At 41.1% G+C, this 12,796-nt stretch overlaps 1 protein-coding gene across 1 annotated transcript in view; it reads left to right on the top strand.

The window, feature by feature from the left end:
- The window catches only part of EDA (ectodysplasin A), a 196,543-nt gene that overhangs the window by 21,437 nt on the left and 162,310 nt on the right, over nucleotides 1-12,796 (top strand). The window lies entirely within an intron of this gene.

The raw sequence follows: 12,796 nt of genomic DNA, 5'->3' as shown, positions 1-12,796 counted from the left end.
TTATAAAGAGGAGTTCCCATCTATAAGATGGCTAATGTTGTTGTGCCAACTTTTAAAATGGGTAAATGGGATGACACAGGTAATTAGGGTCTGTTTACACAGCAAATTAAAACCTGTGACTGGCCTATGAGAGCTGACTCTGGGTCATGGGGCTCGGGCTGTGGTCTGCTTCACTGCTATGTAGACTTCCTGGCTTAGGCAGGAGCCTGAGCTCTGGGACTCTCCCACCCTGTTGGGTCCTAGAGCCCAAAGTGAAAAAGTTCTCTAAAGACCTTAGAACCAAAAAGGCATCCTTTAAATATTGGAAGCCAAATCCTAGTGAAGGAAAACTGAAAGGAGCATAAACTCTGGCAAGTAAAATGTAAAAGTTTAATACAGGCCAACAAAGAATTTGAAGAGCAACTAGCTACACACGGAAGCTAACAGCAATTTTTTTTTTTAGCACATCAGAAGCAGGAAGTCTGCCACTGGATGATTGAGGTAGTGAAGGAACACTTAAGGAAGACAAGACCATTGTTGAGAAGCTAAATGAAATCTTCACTTCAGAGGATATGAGGGAGATCCTAATATCTGAGTTACAATCTGGGACAGTTCTTCAGATTTATGACCTAAAAAGAGTATCATTAGACGGGGTTTTGGAAGAAATTGATAAATTTAACAGTAATAAGTCACCAGGACCAGATGATATTCACCCAAGAGTTCTGAAGAAACTCAAATATGAAACTGCAGATCACTAACTGTGGTATGTAACCTATTGCTTAAATCAGCCTCTGTATTAAATAACTGGAGGATAACTAATATAATGCCAATTTTTAAAAAAGCCTCCAGGGGTGATCCTGGCAATTACATGCCAGTAAGCCTAACTTCAGTACCAGGCAATTTGATTGAAACTGTAGTAAAGAACAGAATTATTAGATACTCAGATGAGCATGATGGGAAAGAGTCAACACCACTTTTGTAAAGGGAAGTCATGTCTCATCAGTCTATTAGAATTCTTTGAGTAAGTCAATAAATATGTGGACAGGGATGATCCCTTGGATACAGTATACATGGATTTTCAGAAAGCCTTTAATAAGGTCCCTAGCTCATTCTAATGGACAAGTCTTTACATCCGTCTTCAGATCCTGGCCAGCAGACCCCATTTGGACAAAGGTCTCCGGAGGCCTCACTCTCTTCACAAAAGAAGGCTCATTTCTCTAAAAAGGCAACGAGTAAAAGAGCAGCAATTTCTCCTAAAAAACTAACCAAAAAGAACCGGTCTCTGGCTCGGTCTCTCTCCTGGTACTCACTGCGCCACAGCTGAGTACCTATGAGGCACCAGGATCCTCTAGCACCACCCGCACTGTGGTCTCTGCTGATCCCGAGTGCGTAGGCTTGGTCTTGCCTCTTGACTCCGAACCTATCGTCTCCTCCATGGCACTGTCAACACTGATTTAGGAGGAAGAACCAAGACCTTCACCAAAGGCTATGCCACTACTGGCTGCTCCACCATCCATATCAGTGCCGACAGCCACATCTATGACAACTTCATTTGCACCAACAACTTTGCTGCTGAAAATATTGGCACCAACTTCTACAGCGCTGAAAACTTTGCCGCTGAAACTACTGGCACCGCACCAATTCCTCCATCATAAAGACCTATTAGTATTGTTAACACCGGAATCACCACTCTTCGGCACCCACAGGTCTCCAGTAAACACAGAACTGGAACAATCTGAGTCACTATTAGACCTCCATTTTCCAGCGAGGAGGATGAGGAGGAAGAGGGCGTTTTCTCTTGAAGACTCTCCTCCCCTGCCTGACCGATGCCAATCCCTGGACCTCTGTGACCAAGGTCTTAATATGGGCAGGACATATACCCAGTATGGTCACCCATGGATGGGCCCCCCATGCTGTTCCCCACACAATGGCCTGATTAGGACCCCTCTATCACTTATAGAAGGCACTGCAGCAGGCTCCCCAACCCCTATAGGGAGGGGATTAGAACTCCACCACCAGTCTCGGTTCCTGCACTGTCTGAGCCTGCTGAGGAGACCTCTGGGGAATGGGAGGAGAATCTAGCATAGGACATTACACCCCCTACCAATAACGCCTCTTACCTGAATGAGGCCGTCATGCCCCCACCATCTACAGACACCGCTGACTTTAAAAAGTTTCAAGAGCTCTTCAAACGAGCGGTTGATGGTTTAGAAATCCTGCTTGAGGGAGTCCCGGAGTCCCAACATCAACTGCTGGACATCCTGCAAACTTCCTCGACTTTCAAAATAGCACTTCCAATCAATGATGCATTAATGGAACCAGCCAAAAACATTTGGCAGCCCCAGCCACAATATCGCCTACCTGCAATAAGGCTGATTTAAAAAATATTATGTATCCTCAAAAGGCATGGACATTTTATTTTCCCACCCTGCACCAAATTCTCTCATCGTTAATGCCATCAACTAGCATGGTAGACGGGTCGACTCCCAATGAGAGAGAGTGGAAATGACTGGACCTTTTCGGCCACAAGGTCTGTTCATCAGCAACTCTCCAATTTTGGATTGCCAACTATGTGGCACTATTGGCAAAATATGACCATGGCAACTACTCCAAACTGATGGACATTATTAATGACATCCCGGAGGACAAGAGAGACCAATTTAAATCTATCATGACCAAAGGACAGCTTGTAGCCAGAACTGCTCTACAGGCATCCTTAGATGTGCCTGATACAGCTGCAAGATCAACAGCCATTGTGGTTGTCATGCACTGGGCATCCTGGCTCTGTTCCCAACTTTGCCTCAGACCTTTTGTGGGAAATGGGGCAAATCACTAAACTTCTTCTTTCCTTCAGTTAATCTTAGCTACTTTTAAACTAGTGGTGTTGAGGATTAATTAACTGTTTGAAATACATACAACATAGAAGTTGTTATAGAAGAGTATTATAAAGGAACTAACGCTTTACAAAAGCTTATGTGGTTCTTGGCATCTACTTCATGCTTCTGGGTTCAATAAAATTTAATCCAGGAAATAATTTTGGAATTAAGTTTTTGAAACCCTCCAAGGATCCTGCTGAGCTACTTGCCAGCCATTACCTATGTCCAATGAAATCATTAAAATAATACCTCAAACTGTTGTTGTGACACTCATATTGTCATTATAACATTTAAAACTGGCTTAGCTTCATACAAATGAGAATTTTTATAATGTGATCACTGAATGAATAACTTGTTTTGTATGAAATTGGAGATAATTTCCCTTGTAAACCAGGATTTTATGGTGATTTGGTCAAAACTGAAATCACTAGAATTATGGGGTGTCTTTATCTAAAACAAGTTGCAAGAATTTTTTTATAATTTAAAAAAAGCTCCCCAAACCCGGTACTTAAAATGTCTGATTTTTTTCCCCCCCTCTCAGACTTTATAGTAAAGGAGACCAAGCCTAGAAAACTTAGATCAAAACATGAGTTACTGAATATGTGTGTTGGGAGGGGGAGAGGTGGTGGAAGAGAGGAAGAAAAAGGGGATAAAGAGGCATAGCGGAAATACTGATTTTAACTATAGCTTTTGCCACCACTCCACCTAAAATGTGCTAAATTAATCTTTGTCCAGAGCATTTGAGTTTAAGTGTGGACTTGTTGGTGCTTGCTAACTTTCCTTTGTGTATTTTAATGCCTATATAGCACTAGCTAATGCAGTTTCTTAGACAACCAGGTGATTGGTGAAATACCTCAGGCTAGCACTCCATAAGAAAGCAGAGGATAACCTGTTGTCCTCCCAGCTCAGTCTATTTTGCAATATAAACCAGTGACCAGGTATCACGCCCTGTGGTAAAATTTTCAAAATTGCCTAATTCATATTGAGAGTTAATGAAACTTAAGTTCTTAAGTGCCCAAGTCACTTTTGAGAATGAGAGTTAAGTTCCTAAGTAACTTAGGCACACTTTACCCCAATCTCTAACATCCTATTGTGCATCCCAGTTGTATACCAATAAGTGCAGATAACCTGGAAGCTTAGAGTAGATTGACACGAGTCCAAAGTTTAAATTTTTTTGCTTGTCATTGTCTCAAGTGGCATTTAAATCATATTTGTGTGTTCCATATTACTGATATATTTGCACTTTTAAAAAAAAAGATGTAACTGTTCACTTTGCTAGTCTTTAAAGACTAAACTTTAAAATACTTTCCTGTATATTTTCAAACTTCTTATCTGCATGCATCGTAATATCCATTAACTAGTCATTTTTTCTTGCATCTTTGTTTTAACAAAACAAATTTCATTAGCAATGAGCTAGCATATTAAGATTTAATGGCGTGATCCAAATCCCAGCGAAGTGAAGTGAAGTGAAAAAACTTCCATCAACTTCAAAGGGAGCCAAATAAGACCCCTTATGTCTCTGTAAACCAGGGGTGGGCAAACTTTTTGGCCCAAGGGCCACATCTGGGTGCGAAACTGTATGCAGGGCTGGGTAGGGAAGGCTGTGCCTCCCCAAAAAGCATGGTCCTCCCGCCCCCTCCCACTTCCCGTCCCCTGACTGCTGCCCTCAGAACCCCCAACCCATCCAACCCCCCCAAGCTCCTTGTCCCCTGACCACCCCCTCCTGTGACCCCATGCCCCAAGCCACCCCCCACACCCTATCTACACCCCTGCCCCCGACAGGCCCCCTGGGACTCCCATGCCTATCCAACTGCTCCCTGTCTCCTGACCGCCCCCTCCCCCCCGAACTGCTGCCCCATCCAACTGCTCCCTGTCCCTTAACTGCCCCCCGAGACCCCCTGCCCCTTATCCCCACTCCCCCCGCTCTCTTTCCATGCAGCTCAGAGCAGCAGGAGCTCGCAGCCCCGCTGCCACCTGGAGCCAGCTGTGCTGCCTGCGCTGCAGAGTGGCTGTGGGGGACAGCGGGGAAGGGGCCGGGGGCTAGTCTCCCCGGCCAGGAGCTCAAGAGCCGGGTAGGACAGTCCCGTGGCCAGATGTGGCCTGGGAGCTGTAGTTTGCCCACCTCTGCTGTAAACTCTTAGCTTTGCTGTGCAAAAATTTGGCTATAGTAGAAGGAAAGGAGATTTCTATTCCTAAATGATGTAAAAAGCAACTTTTATAGTCAGCCAAAGTTTATAAGAAATGTAATTTATATTTATTTTAACATGTTCTTGATTGTTTTCGTGTGCTGTAGTCATTGCTGATGTTGAGCTTGTACTGAAACAAGAACTCTGGTTATTCTTCTTTCTGAAAGTCACTGTGTTCTATGGATGACTTCCTTTCCAGAACCTGAATTGGCGGTGACTCCACCTTTTACCCTGTTTACCTTCTTTTTATCTTACTGTAGAAGCTGGCATAGCACCAGCTTTGCATCCATCTAAGAACAGACATGTGCAAACAGATTCATGAACTATATAGAATTTGGCTTTAGTCAGCAGAACAAGCACACCTGCAAAACGGCACACTTCACTAGTACTGCCATGTTTCATTTTCACTTTTCTCATCATCCAAATGTACTGTAAATATTCTGGCTTCTTAGACTTGTGCTACCCACTTGTAATAATCTTTCCACAGTTGTGGTTTTAAATTATACCTTATTTTTGGGCAATGATTGTACTTTTAGCTGTATACCCTCTATGACCCTTTAACAAAAATATTTTTTTCTAAGTCATGGAATTTTGCTTTTAAATCCTAAACATATAAGAAAGTTGAATGCATAACACCTGAATCAGAGGTCAGGGAACAGGGTAGTTTTGCAAATGAATTGTAACCATAGGATATCTCGGTATTCATCTCTCTTTGAAATGTACTGTGAAAGGTGGAGGAACAAGAAAATTGCCTTTTGCTAATTCTGTAGCTAAGTACTGATGATGGACCTCCTTCAAAGTCATGCTAATTACCTTTTGAACTCCCAACTTGTCAAAAGACATGAAATTGTATAAAAGATCCTTGAGTCCTGATTCTGTCAGATCAGATCTGCTTAGGCTTTATCGGGGGAGGTTTGAGTCACAAGACTGAGGTTCCAGTTATGCTGGTACACCCTGAATATGATATTTGGACATTGGACTATAACCTATGAACTATTTCTGAAATAACTCTTTGCAGCTACAAAGCTCACTATCTGTGCTATGAATATGAACCTCGATGAACTGAACTTATGTCTGTATGTATATTGATTTTTTTTAACCATACTCTCTTTTTTTCTGTTTTTTAATAAATTTTAGTTTAGTTAATAAGAATTGTCTGTAGCGTGTATTTGGGTAAGATCTGAAACATTCATTAACCTGGGAGGTAATGTGTCCGATCCTTTGGGATTGGTAGAACCTTTTCTTTTATATGATGAAATAAGATTTTCAGGAATCATCATATTTGACTTAAATACCTGGATGGAGGCCTGAGGCTGGATCACTTTAAGGGAACTGTGTTGTTTGGACTTCCGTGTAACCAGTGAGATAATAAAGAAGCTGTTTTAGGCAGGCTTGGTAAATCTAAGTATTGGAATATCTACTAGCTTTTTGGGGATTGTCTGCACCATTCTTTGCAGTTCACCCTAATTGAGTGACCACAGCTGGCTCCCCACTAGGACCCCGGGCACAGTGTTTCTAATGACAACTGAGATAGGAAGCTAAATAGTCTACTATTTAAAACCTTTTGTTTTGCAGAAGAAGGCTTAGAACTTTCCATTATGATTATTTAACAAAACCACCGTTATATATGGGTAGGGGTATTAACTTCAACAGCATGAAAACCATGTTCTAAGCAACAAACAAAATGGTATTCAAGTTTTTTCTCCAAGAATTGGCTACTAGTAAACCACATGTTTTAGAAAAGCATTTTAAATACCTTTCACTGTCTGTGGCTTGTGACTGTTGATCTGCTAACAATAGGCACAATAAAAGCCTGTCTGGATGCTTTCTAATGCATGCTTAAAAGCCAGTTTGGGGACTTAAAAACCAGGGCTGTCGATTAATCGCAGGTAACTCAAAAAAATTAATCGAGATTTTAAAAAATGAATCGCAGTTTTAATTACACTGTTAAACAATAGAATACCAATTGAAATCTATTAAATATTTTTGGGTATTTTTATATGTTCAAAAATATTGATTTAAATTACAATGCAGACTACAAAATGTACAGTGCTCACTTAATTTTATTATTTTTTATTATAAATATTTGCACTGCAAAAATGACGAGTTAGTATTTTTCAACTCGCCTCAGACAAGTACTGTAGTGCAGTGTCTCTATCCCAAAAGTTCAAATTACAAATGTAGATTTATTTTTTTAACATAGCTGCACTCAAAAACAAAATAATGTAAAACTTTAGAGCCTACAAGTTCACTCAGTCCAACTTTTTGTTCAGCCAATTGCTAAGACGAACAAGTTTGTTTACATTTACTGGGGATAATGCTGCCCACTTCTTAATTACAATGTCACCTGAAAGAGAGAACAAGTGTTCGCATGGCACTTTTGTAGCCGACATTGCAAGGTATTTATGTGCTAGGTGTGCCAAAGATTCATATGTCCCTTCATGCTTCAGCCTCCATTACAGAAGTTATGCTTCCATGCTGATGATTATCATTTAAAAAAAAAAATACATTAATTAAATTTGTGACTGAACTCCTTAGGGGAGAATTGTACATCTCCTGCTCTGTTTAACCTGCATTCTTACCATATATTTCATGTTATAGCAGTCTCGGATGATGACCCAGCACATGTTTGTTTTTAAGAACGCTTTCACCGCAGATTTGAAAAAAAGCAAAGAAGGTACCAGTACGAGATTTCTAAAGATAGCTACAGCACTCGACCCAAGTTTTAAGAATCTGAGGTCCCTTCCAAAATCTGAGAGGGACGAGGTAAGGAGCATGTTTTCTGAAGTCTTAAAAGAGCAACACTCGGATGCAGAAACTACAGAACCCGAACCACCAAAAAAGAAAATCAACCTTCTGATGGTGGCATCTGACTCGTGATGATGAAAATGAACATGCCTAAGTCCGCACTGCTTTGGATCGTTATCAGCATGGATGTGTGTCCTCTGGAATGGTGGTTGAAGCATGAAGGGACATATGAATCTTTAGCGCATCTGGCACGTAAATATCTTGTGACACCGGCTACAACTGTGCCATGCAAACGCCTGTTCTCGCTTTCAGGTGACATTGTAAACAAGAAGCGGGCAGCATTATCCCCTGCAAATGTAAACAAACTTGCTTGTCGGAGCAATTGGCTGAATAAGAATAGGACTGAGTGGACATGTAGGCACTAAAGCTTTACATTGTTTTATTTTTGAATGCAGTTTTTTTTGTACATAATTCTACATGTATAAGTTCAACTTTCATGATAAAGAGATTGCACTACGTACTTGTATTAGCTGAATTGAAAAATACTATTTTTTACAGTGCAAATATTTGTAATAAAAGGGAGCACTGTACACTTTGTATTCTGTGTTGTGGGTGCAGATGTGTATTCCACGACCCATCCTCCATCCCCTCTGCCTTGGAATCTCTACTTTTGACTTTCGGTGTGAAGGAAATGAGGGCAATGGGAGTGGCGCAACCCTTCTATAGCTTGGGGAAAGGGGCAGTACTTGCACCCTGTTACCTTAGCCTACAGGTACTGCTAGGAAAAGTTCTCTGGTTTCAGTGCTCTAGGTATGTGAACACCTATAAGCGGAATCTGTATCCACAGGTTGAAGAACAACAGTTATGGAACAGGTAAGTAGCTGTCCTCCCTCCCCCCCCCCATTTTTGGTTTTGACAAATTAGCATTTTTCAGCTAAACTTTTTGTTGAAAAATTTCTGATCCCTAGTGTTGGACTGTTGCCTCTGACTCCCTTTGTAGTGCTGCAAAGCACTAACCATATACTATTTCATCTAATTGTAAATTAAGAATTTCACTCTGACACAGGAATGGTCGTCTTTGTTCTGTGTGTACAGTGCCTACCACAAAAGATTGGACCGTGAATAGGGCTTCTGCATGCAACCACAATATAAATAATACATTTCAGTTTCACTTGCAGGACATGGCATATCATGCTCTGAGAATCATGTGAAAAGGCATTTTGACTTCAAGATAAGTGATTAAATTAGTGGAGGGGGAAAGCCTGAAATCAGATGTTTGTTTTGTTTAGTAATGCATGTGCTTTACCATTCAAAAAACTTCCTTTCATATCAGTTTCATGTTAGTGCAGAGTATAGGGTTTTCACACATTGCACATAAGTGGCTTTATTTTCCTACAAAGAAAAGCATAAGGTCAATTACCTCTTTAAACAATTACTTTTAAATGTAAAAATGTACTAATTTGTGGAATAAAAAACTATATTATATAAATGGCATGCTTGATAATCTGCATGGTTCTTAATTTCTCTGTGTGCTGCGGTATTGACATTAGCACAGCTGGGAAGTATTCATTTAAATTTAAATGCTCTGTAAAACACTTTTTTTTCTTACTGAAGGCTCCTGATGTGTTTTTAGAAGTTAAATATATAGGTGACTTGTTTATATTAACAAATGCTTCTGACTGATAGGTATGATTTTTCGTTTTGGACACAGTCCAATGAGTAGTGTTGTGACTGATACTCTGTAGTACTGCTGTTTGCAGTACATCAAAGTGTACTACAGAACTTCAGTGTGCAGCAGCAGAATCCACATGGCCAGTTAGTGCGCAGCAGGCTAGGTCTCTGTAGACCTGCACATCAGTTTGCCAAGCACTAACTAACTGTATAGACAAGCCATAAGACAGCAAGGATGTTAATTATAGGTGGCACAGGTAGTGAGACTTGAACTATGGTGGCGGGGGCTGTCGCCACCCCCAGTGAATATCTGCCCAAATTTGGCCAAATTATGAGTCTCTGAAAATCTCAGCTCAAACATCCTAAGGTTCTTGTTAGTTTTGTTGCTAAATTCTGAAGGTTTCCTCCCAGGGCTGCAGGGACCGAGCAGGACTTTCCCTGCAACTGCTCCTCCTGTCAGCCAGTGGCCTTTGCGGCACAGAAACAGAGAGCGGCGATATGCTCTCAATGTTCCTCTGCTAGTGTCCAGGCAGCAAGGAAGAAGAGGTGAAAGCTCTTTGACTAGAATGCAGAGGAAGGAGATGGACAGACCGTTGGGAGACTACCACAAGGGGCGAGGGCATTTGGGGAGGCGGGGAGACTGGGGCCATGGACAGAGCATCTGTAACTACTGGAATACACTCCCCTCAGAATTGGGAATAGAAACAAGGGTTCCTGAGTCTGGCCATCCCTTTTACTGTCAGAAGATACCTGTGAAATCTACTAGCAAAGCATGTGCCTTGTCTCTCTAATGGCCCACATAGAAAATGACAACTTACTACTGCTAGTGGTTACTCACATAGCTCAACTGGCAGATGTTTGTGCTGTGGATCTAAAGGTTCCACCCCTGTTGAACTCTGTGGGTGTCATCATGATTCCACAAATGGAATTTGTCTTTTTGCACACACAAACTATATGCTAAGGTTGCAAAGTCAAGCAGTCAAGTCAAGAAATGTCAGAATTTGTGTGGTGGTGTATTGATGATCAAATCTGGAGAGTTTCTTTTGGGGATAAATAGCAGGTACTACTAGGTGAAATTCTTTCTTGTATGTCCCTTGCCATCACACTGCTATTTATCCTACTTTTTTTTTTCATGTAGACTTAAGTGTTGTATTTTAATATAGATTTTTAAGCTGTTCACTCAATGGAATAAATACTATTGTGTGCAAACTACTCAAAATTTGTTTTTGTTTTTTTTAAAGAACACAACTTTTTTTTTATTTGTCCAGTAATCCAGAATCCACAAGCAGTATAGCTAGTTTGGAGAGGAATGCGTAATAGTTTCTTCTTTCATGTGTAAGATTCTGTGTCAGCTAATCAGAAAATAAAAGTTCTTCTACCTAGTGCAGTGTGATGGATAAGTAGTTTGTTGAATCCTCTCCTCTCATGTGAGCAAGTTGGTTCCTTGTTGTTTATTTTAGTAGCCTACTTTTAGAAGGACCGTGTTCTCAGCAAGCAGACTGTACATATGTCTGCACTGTAAAATAAATGTTCTTAACTTGGATTAGACAGCCCCCCCAGCCTGAAGCAAATACTCACCAGCAACTACACACCACACCACAGAAACACTAACCCAGGAGCCAATCCCTGTAGCAAACCTCCTTGCCTACTCTGTCCCCATATCTACTCTAGCGACACCATCAGAGGACCCAATCACACCAGCCACGCCATCAAAGTCTCATTCACCTGCACCTCTACTAATGTTATACATGCCATCATGTGACAGCAGTGCGCCTCTACCATGTACATTGGCCAAATTGGACAGTCCCTACATAAAAGAATAAATGGACACAAATCAGACATCACGAATGGTAACATACAAAAGCCAGTAGGAGAACACGTCAATCTTCCTGGACATTCTATAACAGATTTGAAAGTAGCTATGCTTGAACAAAAAACCTTCAGAAACAGACTTCAAAGAGAGAGAGCAGAATTAAAATTTATTTGCAAATTTAACATCATTAATTTGGGCTGGAATAGGGACTGGGAGTGGCTGGCTCATTACAAAAGCAGCTTTACCTCTCCTGGAATTGACACCTCCTCATCTATTATTGGGAGTGGACTATATTCACCCTGATTGAATTGGCCCTGTCAACACTGGTTCTCCACTTGTGAGGTAACTCCCTTCTCTTCATGTGTCAGTATATTTATGTCTGCATCTGTAATTTTCACTCCATGCAGCTGAAGAAGTGGGCTTTTTACCCACGAAAGCTTATGCTCAAATAAATGTTAGTCTTTACGGAAGCAACAAGGCACCTTAAAGTATCACTTTTTGGCTTATCATAAGAGTTCCATAGATATAGTAGCAACCCCTTGATGGAAAGAAGGCATATTGTACATATGGTGAAATTAGCAGTAAAGTATTCAGAACCTATTAAAATGATCTCCAAATCTGATAGTGTACCTGTCTTAGAAATAAGGACCTACCTGTGAATTAAAATCTACCTCCCATGTGGTGTTGGTAGAAGAAGACTTCTGCAGAAAGGACTGTCGCTTCTGTCATGCTCAAGCTAGTGAGCTTTCCTGTTCAAGTATCCAAACCCTAGCAGATCTTCTGCATAGGGCCAGCCTTTTCTCCCCAACGTGCCAGTGTGCACCTTTCAGTCCCCTTTGAAAAATTATTGGAGTGTCTAGTGGTGATTCAGGGGCTGCAATCTCTGTATTTTCTTTCCTGTGCTCCCCAAGGAAGGAAACAGCAGTCCCTAGAGAAGTAGTCATTTTTCCTCCTTTTTACCCAGTTCCCTTTAGAGTTCCCTACAGTCAGTATCCTGTGCTTCCCCAGTAGCTTGAGTGGCATCACCGCCTCAAAGACATTTCAGTTCTCTTGTCAGTCTGCTTCCAAGATGAGGAGAAGTCCAAAAACATGATTTAGAGAATTTTGGAGAGGAAAAACTTACTTAAAAGATGAACCAGTTTAGGAGGGGAGAATTCCTTCTTTGAATAAAATGCTATATTTAACATCTTCTGAGGGATTTCTGTCAAGGACAGAGTTTAATGCCATAATCAAATATTATTTCTGTTTAAGAGCAGACATCTTCTAAAGGATCAAAGAGCTCTGTATGAAACTTTACATATAGAAAAAGAGAGATCCATGAGATAGTAAATGGGAATCATGCCCCCAGGTTGATGGCTGAAAAGTGGTGCCTCATTGACATAGTTACCTAGCAGTCTGGTCATAGCACACCATGATTTCCACAATTTTATGCTGTGGGCCTTTGAGCAGAAGTGACTTCAGGGTGGCAAGTAATGTGAGCATTGGTCCCAATTCTATTGTGTAGGAAATACTGAAATTTTAGG

Source organism: Dermochelys coriacea, chromosome 9 (assembly GCF_009764565.3).
Source record: "Dermochelys coriacea isolate rDerCor1 chromosome 9, rDerCor1.pri.v4, whole genome shotgun sequence".
Lineage (NCBI taxonomy): Eukaryota > Metazoa > Chordata > Testudines > Dermochelyidae > Dermochelys > Dermochelys coriacea.
The sequence above is the reverse complement of the archived record's forward strand: the minus strand, read 5'-3'. Positions and strand labels throughout refer to the sequence as shown.